Here is a 16,125-nt window from a genome sequence, read left to right on the forward strand (position 1 = left end):
GTCTTGCTTATGTGTCATTTAATTAACAGTAGGTGTTTTAATTTAGAAATTGATCACTGATAGAGAGCTTATCTCAACATCAGTGCTTTGATGAGCAGAACTGAATTTTGAATTATATTTTCTGCATATGGCAGTTATGGACATCTGTTTCATTGGTTGCCTGAAAATGTCTCTTTTCTGTTTACATGTTCTCCTGGAATTTACGGAACAGGATGTAACACTCTCAGTGGACATAAATGTCAGGTTGTACTAACTGCAGGTCTGTGTTGCTCTGTTTGTTTCCTAAGTGGCTGCACTATTTGACTCCAGCCTTTTAGAATACATGGAACGCAAACCCAACAGACAAACTGCTGGTTTTGCTGGTCCATCCCACTGTCCCAGAGAGCCTCCACTATCAGCTGAAGTGAATGAAAGCAGACCATGGAAGCCTTCGCTGAACAGGATGCTTTATAAATACCTAAGTGATTAAAGGGGCTGCTATAAATAGTCCAACAACTTTTACACAAAGCTTCCAGCTAAAGGACATATGAGGGGGCATAACAGATAGGAAATTTTGCTGAAAATATTGTATGTAAGGCTCTCAACCTTACATTACATTAAATCAGTTTTAAATATTTATGGGCTATATTACATCCCTAGCAATCTAAATCAGTTCCAGGTTCTTCAGTGTAGTGCTCTAGGGGGCACAGGAGTACTGCAAATGCCCAGTGTACCTCCCCTCTTGTGCCCAAGGGTGCACATAGTAGTTACGTTACCTCTAAGAGAGAAAGAGTTGAGAGGATAAGTTATCAAATTAGGGCATCCCTGGATACGAGCTTGAAATCAGCCCTTCCTTTATATCATCAATTAAATGTCATAAGGTGAGCCCAGAGCAATGCTTAGAGTCAAGGCTGCTGGTTGCTTTTCACTGGAAAACAGCACCCTTCAGTGATTTAAGTATATGAGAAAATAAGAATTTACATGGGAGTTTGATATGCTGTGGTAGCCATCTGAAATTCAGAGTCTGTGAATTAAGCTAAAATTTCCGATAGTTCTATTGGCAAAGATTTTCAGTTGTTACTGTGACTCCTGAATTCTCTGGGAATTAAGCCACTCTGCCAATGGTCTGTGCCTGCAGTGCTTCTCATGCCATGTTCCAGAGAGGCTCTGGCTTGTCCTCTAGGCTGCCTTCCCACCACTTTTGGATGGCTCTTAGTTTTCTCCTAAGCAATTGGTTTGCTTAGGGGAAAATATAAAAGCAGTGTGCCTGGAAGGGAAGGGATAGGAGAGAAGAGGAGAGGAGAATAGAAGTATTTGAGGTTGAAGGGACCTGTGAGGATCATCTGTTTGGATGAACATCATCCAACTGTGAAGTGCAGACCCATAAGAGTAAAGGAGAGAGGATCCAGGAGTTGGCGATGGGAGGTAGAAGGATGAAGCTTGATGATGAAGGTGGAAGGCAGCCTTTTCTTTCATGTACAGTAGTGGTGGGACCTCCCTCCTTTTCTTTCTTTCCTCCTTTTGATTGGAACCAGCTTGGAATCTGTGCACTGGTTTGTGGAAATGCCATGCACTCACAGCTACAGATTAATGGTAACTACAGCTTAACTTATGTGACATTTTCTTTAAAGAAGAAGGGAGATACTAGATTTTAGGGGTTACAAACTTGACATGAAAAATACAGGATCGTCTTTTTTTCTGTATCTTCAGTTCTCAGATTTAGAAAGGGGATGACAATGATTGATGCAATGAATGAAAACCTCAAACCTACTCAGACCAAAAAAGCCCCATCCATACGACAACCATCATCACACTTATTCCTGCCTTTCCAAAGCCCACATTATTCACAGAGAAGCTGGAAATTTATAGTTTCTTCCTTACAGAGACACATGTAAGAAATTTTAATTACTAAAATTGTTACTATTATTGTAAGAACACTATTCTTTATTTCCAGTTTGCTTTACTTGGTTTTGTTTCACCTTGAAGTACAGACATGAATTGAGAAATATAAGTTGCTCTGCACTGTGAATCCTAAAGTGGGCTGGAATCTCCCTTGCTAAGAGATAGGGTGAAATTGTGCCAAGCAGTGATAGCAGGTATTAAGGACATCTTCTGTAGCAGTGACAATAGACCCATGATTACAAAAAACCCCAAAAACCCAAAGCAACAAAAGCTCTTCATTGTCTATTAGCAACTACATTGAATAGTTATATTCCACAGGGTGGATATGCTCATTTCAGAAACAGAGTCTGAAGAGTGTGGTCCAGTAATTCTAGACTTAGATACAGTAGCACAACAGCACATCTGTTATAAAGGGGTTTTTCCTATACTGTCTAGATGGAAGATTTCTAAAAAGACTTGTGCATTTGGAAGAGATTTGTTCTCTAGGTTTCTTCAGCCATCCTCATTGTGAGTGATGTGCTGAACAAGGATGGGGCATTGCTGTAATGCTGAATGTACAGCAGCTCTCAGTATTTCTTGTCTTTTCTGCATCTGGCAAGTTTGAGTTAATCAGTAGTTCCTTTACCATTTAAAAATCTTCAGTAAGTATGGGGTTTTTTTACACTTGGTGCAAACAAGTACAAGCGACCAAGAGAATGACATCAGGGTATTTTCCAAGTTCTTTATGATATCCTCTCTCAGACTTTAAATGAAATTAAAAGTTGCACAGAAAGTTTTCAATTCAGTGAACATATTTTTAAAATGCATTTATTTCTGTTTCACCAAAAGCACCTAGCTTTCTGCATTTTACTTCTCTATCCTATTGCAAGTTCAAGCACTGTCAACTTTGTCTTGTTGAAATAATTTCTGAGAATGATTTTCATTCCAGTTTTACAACAGAGAGAATGTTATCTGCCAAATTTATATTGCACATGAATAGTGATTTTTTTTTCACTTTATTAATTTTGATAAACATGTCACCACCGATGTCACAGTAGTTCTTGGTTTGGTAAGTCTTTTCTCAGTGACACAGCACAGGCTAGTACTGAGTACCTAAGCAGTAACTTAGAGCACGACATTCCACATTGCAGCATGGCATAGTCCATTTGCATTGACATTACAAGAGTGGAAACAATGGAGTCTAGTAACAGACCCAGAAAAGGCAAAAAAAGAAGTTATTTCCTTCTCTCTCTAAAAAAAGGAAAAAAAAAGACCTTTTTTAACAGTTTCTGTCAAGATACTAACAATTAATGCACTGCTTGCTTATGAAGAGTAGCATTTTCATGCACTGTAAAATGAGGCATGGATCACAAATTCCTACCCTGATAGAACTGTCAGGCAAGATCTCCACTTAGCCCAACTCACAGCATGTTTATCAGTCAGACTGTGTTATCCAGCAGCCTGTCTGAAATCTGCTGCAAATGTCTCAGGGTTCATGCTCCCAGCTTACTCTGATATGAGTGAATTTGCATCCATCTGTGCCTTCCTACTATGTATGAAGTATTCAGTGCAAAGACAAGAGAGAAGCTATTGCTTCCATGCTCCTTAGTTGAGAGGAGATTTGCTTATTACAGTCACAACACTTAATATTTTGTATGACAAAGCCCCTTGGGGCCAAGGTCTCTATATATAACTGCTGGATTTAGTACACTTTTTTTACTCTGGGCCCTTCTCTGTTGTTAGCTCCAGTTCCACTTCTTTTAGTGGTATGAAGACATTATTCTCCTCTTTTATGCCTTTACTGCTTTTAATTATTGCTTAAGACAGTTATCTCTAATAGAACATATTTGAATGAATAGAATTATATTAGAGTGATGTGGTGGGTCCAGAATTCCACACAGGCTGTGTTCCAGTATAAAACCACAGCATTATATGAAGCAGTATGAAAGTTCATTCTTTTAAAAGAGAAAGAGACTCTCCATTATTGGGAAGAAGGTCAAGCAACATGGAAAAACTCAGCATTAATCCACTTTTCTCCCTTGCCTGTTCCCATTTATGAAGTTATGAAGCATATTTTGTAGTTCAACTGAGCTTGAGTTTGGTTTTCCTTTTCCCTTTGGTAATGAGCTCATCTTTGAAGACTTATCTTTGTCTCCAGCCTTCCAAGATAATTGTGGTACAATAATAATCCAAAATAACAATGGAACAGTATGCTGGAACAACATGCTGGAAAAATAAGGTGTGTTAGAATATAAAGGATTCTAAGAATGTGGAGTTGTCTAAACAGAGATGCTAATTTTTTAGCACATTAATTTTTGTTCTTTCTAACTCAAGTGAATTACAGATCTATAATGTAAACAGTCATTAATCAATTAGTGAGATAATGCCAGACCTGTTTAGCTTGACTTTAAATTCCTTTGTCCAGCCCCACCAACCGAATTATTTGGTACGTGGTTGGACCATGCTGGCAGAGCAGACTGCACACAATGCCCTTCTTCACTGCCTTCTCTGGCAGTTCAGTGCATTTCTGCTATCTTGACCAAGCGGCACAACTTCATTGCAACGCTGGCAACAGGGTGGTGGTCACTTTGCATTTCCATTTTCCTGGGGCTCTGTGGTGCTGCACTACTGTTAGAGCAGGGCTGTGTTTTCATGGTGCAGCTGTTTGAGTCCACCGAGTCTGTTGGGGACAATTGTGATAACTGGGTCTGCAACCATTACTAGATAGCGGGTTGGGAAGGGGCACTTCAGAGATTACATCCAGCACAGAAATGAGAGCAAATTGCTGCAGTGAGTTTAGAGAAGAGCAGAGGACTGAATCTACCTTTACATTAGGTAGTGTGTTTGCCATTTTCCCTGCTGCCAAAAGGGGGTACCCCTCTGCTTCCCAGGAAGTTCTATACTAAGTAACAAGGAGATTACCAACCCTGAAACTCAGCACTCAGCATAAAAAGGAAGAAATAAAGTCAAAAATACTTTTCAAAGCCAACTTTTTTTTTTTTTTTTTTCCTGGGGTAAGCCAAGACATGAAGTTAACCTGCATGGTTATTGACAAGATGCACTTGTACTCCAAGACAGTCTTCCTTGTTCCCCCTCTTCTTTTTTTGTTAGTACCGCGTATTGTATGTATCCTTCAACAGCACACTGCTACTGCTGTGTATTCATGCAGCAGAAACCCACTGCTACTAATCCTTGGAAAGGAGGCCCCAGGTCAAGTCTCCCACATTTTCTCATCTGTTGTTCAGATAATAAGTCCTTTTAAACTGCCTAGGTGTGACCAAGTAAGAGATTTGACAAATTCATTCTAGATGTATTTTTCCATTTGGTTAATATACTTATGTTTCATCTGTTCCTGAGCAATGGCTCCTTATTTTGTACCACAATTTGCACATGGTCTGGGGTGAATGAGAGAACTTATGGTGAAAAAATATAGCTGCACTTTGGCATAAAGACTGATTTTAAAGAAGCTTTTTTAAAAAATCCTTGCTTATGCAACAGTACTTTTCTAGTCCACTAGAAGAGTAGGAAAGCAACCAAAGTAAAGTTAATGGCTTTTTCTGATAGCACAGAGACTTCTGGGAGAAACACTCCATCTTTCATACACACATTGACCTTCACCCTTGTGCAATAAGTTGGTGCAAAGCCTGCACATTTAATTCCCATTTGAGCTAAAGGATTTGTGTCAACCTGAACAATTCTCACTGTTGTGGGTCACTACTCATGCGTGCAGAACATTGAGAACTTCCCCTTAAACTTTTAACTTGAACATACTACATCCATACTCTCCTGTTGTAAGCAGGGAAGCTTTTGGGTTTTGGATAACAGAAATGGCAAAATTAACATGCTGTGTTTGTAGCCAGACTAGATGATCTAATGACTCCGCCACCCTTTAAATTTTATCAGTCTGCTGAAATAATTTTGCTTGAAATCAATGAGACTACCCATATGCTTTAATTTAAGCACCTGCACTAACATTTTCACGAGTCAGGATGTTATTCAGCACATAGTTATGAGAGGGGTGTTTCAGATATTATCAAAGAAATTATTTTTTTAACACTAACATTTCTGTTATGTTGAAGAGCTGCATGTCTTTGTAGAACTACTTTGATGCTGTCCAATATTGAATGTTGATTTCTTAATGTGTTTTAACTGGGTTTCTTTTTGTGTTCCCTCTACTCCAGCTCTGTTTTCTGAGTGAGACTACTATAGACTGTACATGTGTTCTCAAAAAATCTCGCTTTGACTGCTCCAAACACTTGTAATTCTCTGCTCTTTTTTTTCTATAATGTTAGTGGGCCTGACTGTGACTTGAAGCACAAAGCTTCCTTGTAAGAGTGTCTGGTATAGTGGAATAAGGGCTTAGAAAGAAATTAAGATACTTACACCAGAGCAATTGCATGAGGAATAATAAATCTTACTAAACCTGAACTAGCTTTGTAGGAAAGCATGGCATGACTTGTCACCCAAAGTGCATTATTTTTTAAGTCATGTGGTTTTTCTTCAATTCAGTCAGATTTCCTGTAACCAGAAATCCACATTGCCCACACAATAGTGACAGCTGACTGAAGTATTTATTTGACAACCCTAAACCTCTTTAACTACCTGGTAAAATATGTCAGGGTCAGAAGCATGTGAAACTCAACTTCCTTCTGATATATCAAATTCTTGTATTTAATTTTTAGCTTGGAGCTTTAATAATTGCAGCCCTGTGAACACTGAAAAGTGTTTATGTAGAAAGACTCTCCTGCAGAGTACTTAGACCCTAGCAGGTGGTAAGATTTTATAAGGTGCTGGGGTGCAAATTTCATTCTAAGTCCTTCTGAAATCACAGAATCACAGAATAAACTAGGGTGGAAAAGACCTTTGAGATCACGGAGTCCAACCTGCCACCTATCATTACCTTATCAGCTAAACCATGGCACTGAGTGCCTCATCAAGTCTTTTTTTAAACACCTCCAGGGATGGTGACTCAGTCACCTCCCTGGGCAGCCCATTCCAGTGCCCAATCACTCTTTCTGTGAAGTATTTTTTCCTCATGATTCTATCTTCAGGAAAAAACCCTCAGTTTGCAAACTTTGATCTCATGAACATTTGAGCTCTTGCAGTTTAGAAACAAATCTTTATACATGTGTGTTTAGTAAGAATATTAATTAGGGAATTTTTAAGTACCATCTATAGCATTTTTTCCAAAGGCAAATGTGGAAGTGCATCAGTAGATTTTTGATCACCTTTTCCTGTAAACTACAATGAAACTGTCTGTTTTGTAAATTATCTTCTCCTTATAGATATGGAAAAGTTTCTGCTTTGCTACATTAATGAAGTGATAACAAGCTTTAAAATAATGTGCTGAGTGCTGCTGACCTGAATAGATATGAATGACACAGTGTGTACTGTTTAGTTGTATTGCAGCCACTGTGCAACTGACATCTTATTGGAAATGATTGTATTCACTCAACACCAGAAAATTTTAAATTAAAACACTCCTTTTCTGTTTCTGCTTTGTTTCTGTGCAGGGCAGTCTGTTACTGAAATTGAAAGCAAGGAATGTTACCTGCATGAGGGCATGCCATGCTAGTTACTCAAATTGCAGTCTGAAGAGCTTTCTCTTGCAAATACCTCTACCAGCTTCTAGTTTTACTGCCACCTTAGTCTTCACAAGGCCAGGCTTAAAACCACCTAGAACTGAGAATTGCTGTAAATACTGAGTACTTTCAAATCAGACAAAGAAAGGCCTGATCCTTTCTATGAGCATTGGCTTACATCTGCTTCATTGGAATTGCTGCTTGGCACCTCCCTGGATCAGATTTTCAGCTGACTGCTGCTGTTTACAATTGTCCTATCACGGCTTTTCACCTACATGGATGACATCCTGCCTTGCTATCTGCACAATAGCAGACTCTAAACATAATCGCATCCTATGGGGATACAGTAGAATAACAACACATCACACTTCCTTTTTACTCACCAGCAAGGTTTTACCACAAACTGCTAATCCTAGACAACAGCTGAATAACGAATTAATAATCTAAATAGCATATGCTTAGAGGCAATGTGTTAACACAAATGAGACTAATACAAAGGTTATTCTCATAGATCTTTCAGAGCAGATAAAATTTGCATGGTGAAAAGCCGAGTCTATTATTCTACTGCCTGCAAATCACAACAGCATTTCCTTTGTTAGAAGTGCAAAGGACACGTTAAAGAGTTGAAGAAATCAAATGCATTCTTAAAAAACTTAATTTTTCCATCTTTAAAGTCTGCCTTGTTGATGGTAACTCAGTGAACTAATATGGTCTGTACACTGATATATCTTAAAATGGAGCTTTTTACACACACAAGCATGATAGTAAAATATTGTGTATAGTATCTGAAAATAAGCAGATTAGAAATTTCTACTCATATTCTACTGTCAGTTTAACTTAGACCTCAGAATGGCAACATGTAGTATTGCAGTGCGAGCAACAATGAATAATATATCTTGATTTGATATCTATATGCAGTATATTTTTGCGTATATGTATGCACACACACACGAATTACCTATCATAATAAATTCTAAAACTCTAGAAACTTTCAGGTATTTTAATTCAGGCTAAGTTCCTGCCCTCAAGTGTACATCATAAGACCTAATTATCACAAAACTTGCATTGCATACATTTTGATGTGTTTCTATAGTCCATATTAGCACATCTTGTATAAATATATGTTTCATATACTTCTCCCTCCATCTCTCTCTAAATCTCTATTTTTAAATGAATGCAGAGTTGAGATCATATTTTCCTTTGGGGCATACATTTACCATAACATTTCTCTAGTACTTAATCAGTCTATAAGATGAACATGACACAAGTCAGGAAAACAGCAAAGTTATGTTATGGATTTATGGCAAAGGCTTTCTTAAACTTTGCTTAAGAAAAGTTCAGAGGAATCCATAAATGAATTCAGATTAATCTAAAAATCAGACATCTTGCCAAACCTTTATCTAAAAGTCAGTTGCCATTCCTTCTCCAAAGCTCATTCTTTTTTTCGTTTACCAGCCTGGCCACACCTGAAAAGAAGTGGAGCATGCAGCAAGTAGAAACGCCAGAAGGAGGCACTTACCTTAATTTGATAGCTGATTTGCATCACTCTCCTTTTTTGAGAGAGTTCTTGTCAGGATATCAAGATGCTGAGGTTATTTGCTTCCAGCAGTGTCCTGCCCATGACTCTCCCAGTCAGCAGCCCTGGCAGGGCCCTGGAGAGAGAGAAGCAGGATTGTGCTCTGCTCACTCCCAGCAGCTTCACTGAGGCTGGGGCTCCTCTGAGCTCAATTAGTTCTAGATTGTTTGGCTAAATGGCAGCCACACTTCCTTCTATTCTTTCCCAACTTAGTTTTCCTGCCTCCAGTGGTGCTTTTTCCTTTCTTTGGACTATAAATAGTCCTGTCACAACAGAGTCTACAGCAGTAAGGAAGGCAGGAAATGCATTTAAACAAAGGAAAGATCTTAGGGGGTTTTGCCCTCCCCTGCCAATACAAGTAAAAGAATTTGATAGGGATTGGTCTGCAGACACAGTTTTCTTTGCATGAGGAAAACACTTGTTCAAAAACATGCTAGGATGTCACCTTTTGTACTCCCCCCAAAAATGAGGAGATACAGTAGCAGAAGGCCTTAGTCTCTTGAGTAATTATTACTTCCTTAAAGGATTTAATTCTGATTAAATATTTGAATTTCTTTGGCACTGGAGAGTTGGAAAACGGAATATTTTTTGGTTTAGAAAAGAGGACAAAGTTGGCTAACATGCTTTAAGGAGACAAAATATGTCTTACAGGATGTGCAAATCTTCCACGGTTAAGAATGATGTTTTAATCTACGAATCTTCGTTCTGTCTGAGTAGTCTCTTCCTCAGTGGAACTTATCCTGCAGACCAGAAGTGTTTAAGCAAACTAAGTGTGCTTACATGCAGGGAAACAGGATTGCTGTGCATGTATTCAGTGAAGGTGGCTGTGCAGCTATAGCTCTCAGATAGTGACTATATTGAAATCCTCAAATATGTTCCATGAATTAATTTGAGAAAAATAATAATTTTGATGTGCCTTTTTTAAAATCAGAACTCCCAATTTAATTATTTTCAGATTATTTGTTTTAAAAATACATACCAAGCTTCCAAGATTCTCTCAAGCTTGAAAAAAACAAATGAACAATTTTCACATTATCCTCAGTTAAGACAGGAATATAGTGTGGTATCTATCTGCCTCTACCTCTTTGCCCTATCCCTACATTTTCTGTTATCAAGGGTATATGCTTTATACAAACTAAGCAAATTGCTGTAAAAAACCTTTCTGCTGCTTTTTACGTTGGTAGTTTTATGTCAGAATAGTTTACTGAAGACTCTAATGCATGGTTTGGGGTTGGTGATTATTTTTATGGGAAGGTAAAGACTTGAAAGAGCTGTTGCAATGTGGATGAAAAATCTTCCTTCTGTTTAAGATTTATGTCTGAAATATACATCAGGGGTCACGCTGAAAGTGGTGAGAGTTAAGGACGCATGGCACTTAAGGAATTTGGAGAATGTTAAACCTTCTGTTTCAGACATGATCTAGGCAAGGATCATGATTGTTAGCCAGTATGCTGTTTTATATATGAACTAGTGAATCTGTGTTAACCTTAGGTAGACTACACGATGCCGGAGCAGTTCGTATGATAGCCATCTTCAGGAAAGTGCCTGCCTAGTTGAGAACTTTGCAAAGATCCTGTCTGCCATGACAAGAATGTGATTGTTTATGAAAAAGAAGAGGCATAAAATTGGTGTGTAAATAAACATTGTTGTTGATTTTTTTGAGAATTAACAATAACTCAAGACTGAAGTTTTCCTTCAAAGTGCTTTTTTAAAATAAAATTAAACCAAAATGGAATGCTCCAAGCAAAACTCCTTTCAAGATCAATATTTTAATTTATATAAGGGTCTGAAAGTTATGATATTTATGGTACTTTTTTCTTGTGTTAAAAATCACGTTTAGGAGACAGGTTGAAAGCCTTTGGAAGATGCTAATCTTTGCAGATCATGTCCTACAAATCTGACTAAGAGAAATACAATTCTTTGTGGTGAACAGTGGATCAAATACTGACTTCACATGAAACATGGAACCAGATTTTGCTTAAAACACTCAGTCATGGAGATGACTGAAGGCCAGCTGCAGTCCTTCTGGCTCTTTTGGACCTCAGACCAAGGCTGAAGGACTGAAAATGTGTAAAAGTTGACTGAGCAGCTGTGGAAGAGGCCTTACCAACTCTGTTTCTGCAAAGTTGGTCTCTACAGTAGAACAGCACTGAAATGCAAAGCTGCTTAGCAGTAATAAACTTGCACATACCTTTATTCAGATGTAGTTTAGTTGAAATCTTAAATCCTCTCAATGAGTTACTAGTGGTTACAGACTTGAATTTGCATCACACATGCTCTGTGTGCTGTTAGCACCAAGCAGTGCCAGAGCCCTGGAGAGGCTTAGTCTGGAATAGCTGCTTGCCTTGTGTCAGCCCCGTGCCAGTAGAGCCCAATTGCACAAGCCTGCTTGCACTGAATTTGCTGGTAGCCTTTCTTTCAAAACCACACACATACTTTCTTGGTGTCATTCAAAACACCTCTAAACATTAAAAATAGATTGCAAGGTTAAAGCAGAATTACTCTCTTTGGTCATTCTGACTTTGCACACTGGAAAAATTCTCACCCAGTATGCAAACATTCTCAGTCACACTTCACAATTTCAGTCTTGAGGAGGGTCTGTCTTGAAAGACATCTTCAGAGTTTTCACTAGAGACTTTCCCCTGGGAATTGATCAGGTAGCTGGTGAAGCCACCAGAGAGATTTGGGCAGGGTGAGAAATCGGTGCTGAGGGCAGATGCTTGTAAAACGCAGTGAATTTTCCCCATGTCAAAGCTGAAGAAATGTATTTTCTCTGACAGTCTCATTTTTACTCGTCCTTATGCATTAATGTCTAGGACAAACAACAACTGCATGAGCAGATACAGGGTAAACACTATGGTGCTGAGAACTTTTGGGGATCTGCTTTGTCCCCTGGAATTCAAAGCAGTTCACTTACATTCCCTGCCCTGAAAATACATGCATATATGCATGTGTTATAGACATAAACAAACTCTTTCTTTTCAGTGAGTTCCTCTGTGCAGATGCAGCTTCTTCAAATTAAAGAGAATCATGAATTCCTCGCCACAGAAAACTTAAGACTGAGTTATCACATGACAAACGCACTGCTTTTTGCTTGACACCTCAGAGGGGGTTTGCACAAATAATATTGATTTCTACACTGAGCCACAAAATATGAATTTAGATCCATTGGCATGCTCTGCCCTCACCACTCCCCACCCCACCTCCCTCATAGCTGGTTGCTGTGTTAAGTTTTAACTCTGCACCTGGTTTTTAACAATTAGAATGCTAACAATGGTATCCAAACTCCCATGAAAGTTGGATATGGAAGTTTTCCAGTACAGCTTCCAAAATAAAAAGCTGAACTACCTGAACCTTCTCCTCTGCTTTTATGCTGCCCCTCCCTTGGGCTGCTGAGCAGGATTGTGTAATGCCACTCTTTCCACTGACATCAGTGACATCAATTTCCATTGACATCAATTCAGCATGAGCAGGGAAGCACACTTTAGTGCCTGTAATTCAGTAAGTAGCTTGAATTCCTTATTCTGTTATTATTGTCCCGCTTACCTCCTCAGCTGTCTCCTTCTTGCCTTCACATTTTTTTTTTTCCTCGTGGAATATGTTGCAAGAAATTACAAAACTTTTCCTGGTAAAACTATACAGAGGAAGAAATAAAGAAATAGTTTTTATCTTCTATAGCTCTTGTTTAGTCTACCTGACTTAACACCATGGAAATCACTTGTCTCAGTAATACTGAGTAAATTATAAAGACTTCCCTTTTGATTTCTGATTCTGTTTTCCACAGATGGTCTTTGTGGACTGCAGTGCAGGCTGTGGGCCAGATCCCCAGCTTCTACAAATTGGGGTTGCTTCATCAGCTTCAGTGGAGTGACACTGATTTGAGCTGTCTGAGGAATCCTGCCAATTGGTTTTAATTCACAGCAGCTGAGGAGTTGTGAGTTTAAGGGCCTTTCTAATTGTAGCTTATGTTCACTGTATAGAAGATTTATTTGTTTTCTTCCCTTTGCCACTCAAGCAAACCATCAAAACATCAACACATCCCAAAAGATCTGCTGCTTACAGCCATGGGGCAAGGTGAAGAACTCTTCATGGTGATCTTAAAAAAAGGATAGGAAAACCACAGGTCAGATTCAGGCTGTGTGTCAACATACAAGTAGAAGACTGTCCAGTGTGTTTGTGGCCTCAGGAGTTTAGCACAGCTGGGGCTGTAATCCCTTATGCCATAACCTAACCATAATCTGTGCTTTTGATTGGCTGTGGGCATTACAGAAAGAGTGATAATACATCTTACAGCTAATGCATCCCTGGCAAAAATACTTCCTACAGGAGCTGGTTGACTTTTTCATCATTGCTAGAAGCTGTGTGCACATTATTTTACTTATCCTCACAGTCAGATATAGACCAGGAAAGAAAATATTTTATAATGGCTAAAATATTTCTGCTTTTTGTTTGGGTTATGGAATTAAGTTCTTATTTACGCTAGTTTTACTTAGTTACACTTCATTGGCCAAGATGAGTTACTTCCCCCATATGTCTGTATGAATTTATTCTCCTGTGGTTTTCTTTGCCACTATGCCAAGAGGTATAACCAAATGCTGACCAACCATTTTTGGGTTTCAAGATGTTGATTTTCTGCATCTGCCAGAACAGGGGAGACAGGTTAGGTTAAGTTGTGCTAAATGTCTTCACCTGAGTTTATGGAAAGATTGCCCAAGTCTCTTTGCTGCCATTTGAGGTAGGGAAAATGGCTCTTTGGGGTATTGATATGCAGGTCTTTGTTGGAGTCTGAGTCATGCTGACAAACTTGTGCTCTTCTGCTAGAATGGTGGGTTAAACACCAGAAATCCTACCGGAACACACACGAGGAGGGGAGGTGACTAACTTGCCTGCCACAAGGTGACATTTCTTCAGTGCCAAATCTCTCTCACTTGCACCTGTCTTGAGAGCAGCTGATTGCTGCAGTCTCCTCTTGCAAAGGAAGAAGGAAGCTGCTCCACTGGGATTCCCATCAGGTGCCATGATAGCTGTCACCTCCTGGCTGGTCCTGGCTAGCTGTCATCTGTGAGCCCTCCGGGACAGGACTAGTGGCACACAGAGAGAGTCCCAAATCATGAGGTTTATTCAGTGACATCGAGGATCACAGTGGATATCTGCTTTGTTATGTTGGGAAGATGAGTGTTCCTTTTTTTATTTTTTCCTTTTTTCTATTTTTATTTAGGAACTGTTCCAGAGCAGTTAATGCTTTCCCCGTCTCCTTGTCCTGCATATATGAGCTAGATTTACATGAGCTAGACCAGCTGTTCTCAGCCTGGGGTAGGAATTTTGTTATGCAGGGAGATTAAACAGTTTGTTTTTCATGCATCAGGAAGAGCCCTCAGAGTGTTAGTCAGCTGGACTTGTTAGATGACAACTTCCACCTTAGGCTAATGGCCAGTTTAATAATAGCCATTGCTACACTTAATTGCTCTGCGGGAAACTTCACTTCTAGCACGCTTTTTTAAAATGATTTCGGGCTCAGGCTTTTCAGTTCCAGCTATGTTCTTCTTTTTCCGGGGCTTCCCGTTTCTCCCGTAGCAAAAACACAAATTCTGTCTTCTTGGAGCTGTTTCTCGAGGCCGCTGTTTGCCCCTAGGAGCCGGGGCTTTCCTTACCATTCCTTAAGGGAGAAGAGCGCGGCACGGCAGGTGCTGCGCTGACCCCTAGTGACAGCTCAGGAGGACGGAAAGTGTCTCTGCCGTTCGAATCCGCCAGCAGCAGCTTCCCTCGGAGCGCCCCTTTCCTGCGGGGCTCAGCCCAAACAAATCGCAAGGGCTTGATCTCTCCTATTGTATCTCCGAGCCTTTATATTGTTTGCTTAAATTTCCGTCCAGTTGTGGAACAGCTGGCGTCAGACTCAGATCTTCTGCTGGCTGTGCAATGGCAGAATTCTATTACCTTTTATTAAGGACTTATCAATTATAAAATGAACAAATTTTGCAGGCTGATGCTACTCCATTCCATTTATGATCCTACAATAAAATGATTTATACGAAGATAATGTAACCCTTGAAAGCCAGAGTTTAAAAAGCTTGTTTTGTCGCTTATAATTTGCGTTTTAATTACATTTTCAGTCCATGTGTCCTTGCCAACAGGGGAGCTGGAAGGGTTCAGTGAGATTCTACTTGTTACAAAACACAGAGAAAAGCTTTCTAATTAGCAAATGTCTCTAGCGTTGCTAGATCTCTTTTTCAAAAGAGATTTCATGCCTCATAAATTGTTTTAATCTTTTAAATTTTGAAGTGTTAGAAAATCACTTATAAACTGGGAGCAGAGTTATTCCCTCTGTGAGTCACTGAAGTCAGCTGAGTGCAACCAGAAATAGAGTTGCAGCAAAATTAGGTGGGACAGTCTTCATATTAACAGATACTGTCCACTGTACTTGTATAGAAGAATGAAGAGATGACAGTGGAAAGCACAGGGAACTAAAGCAGAGGGCTTAGAAATATAAGGGAATCAAAGTGTGAGACAGATGCTGCAGGGACCTTTGGTTTGGCCTGCCCTTGGAGATCGGTAGATTGTGTGCAAGAGGCTCTTGTTTGAGGTCCTTGCCCCTGAGTCCTCCTGGATCTCTAGGATCTGCGTTGAGTCAGGTGTTTAGGCAGGGAAAATACCCCTAGTGTTAGATTCTCCTAGACTATTGTCCTTGGGGTACACATTTGCAAGCGTTTTGCTAGGTCTCATACGTGGTAGATGTAATGTTTTTAGCAAACACTCAAACATAAACTGAATTTTACTGGATGAGGTAAGGGCCATTTTGGCTAAAAATAGTTATTGCTGCCTTCTGGTGGAATAACCCAATACCAGAACTATTACCAGATGTGAAATTAAAATATACGTGTGAATGCACTATACACTCAGCAGTGAAAGTCTCAAAAGCTCCCTATCATCTGCTTTGGTTTATATCCAGTGTGCTACAATGAACCAACATCCTAATTGGTAATACAGCTAATGTAGTTCCTTTATTTTCTTAGCAGCCTAAGGGAAATTAATTATTCCTTAAAAAAAGTGTCTAATCATGAGCAAATGGGAATAAAAATTCGGTGTTCATTCAGCTCACTGTTGTGCAAG

The 16,125-nt window shown here is 39.4% G+C and overlaps 1 protein-coding gene across 1 annotated transcript in view; it reads right to left on the bottom strand.

Annotated features, from left to right (window-relative positions):
- RASGRP3 (RAS guanyl releasing protein 3) overlaps positions 1 to 9,117 on the bottom strand; it is a 58,878-nt gene extending 49,761 nt beyond the window's left edge. Inside the window, exon 1 of the mRNA XM_066315895.1 lies at positions 8,962 to 9,117. The gene's annotated coding sequence lies outside the window, so the exon portion shown is untranslated. The remainder of the gene's footprint in view (positions 1 to 8,961) is intronic.
- Between the last annotated feature and the right edge of the window lie 7,008 nt (positions 9,118 to 16,125).

The sequence above is a fragment of the Sylvia atricapilla genome, chromosome 3 (genome assembly GCF_009819655.1).
Source record: "Sylvia atricapilla isolate bSylAtr1 chromosome 3, bSylAtr1.pri, whole genome shotgun sequence".
Lineage (NCBI taxonomy): Eukaryota > Metazoa > Chordata > Aves > Passeriformes > Sylviidae > Sylvia > Sylvia atricapilla.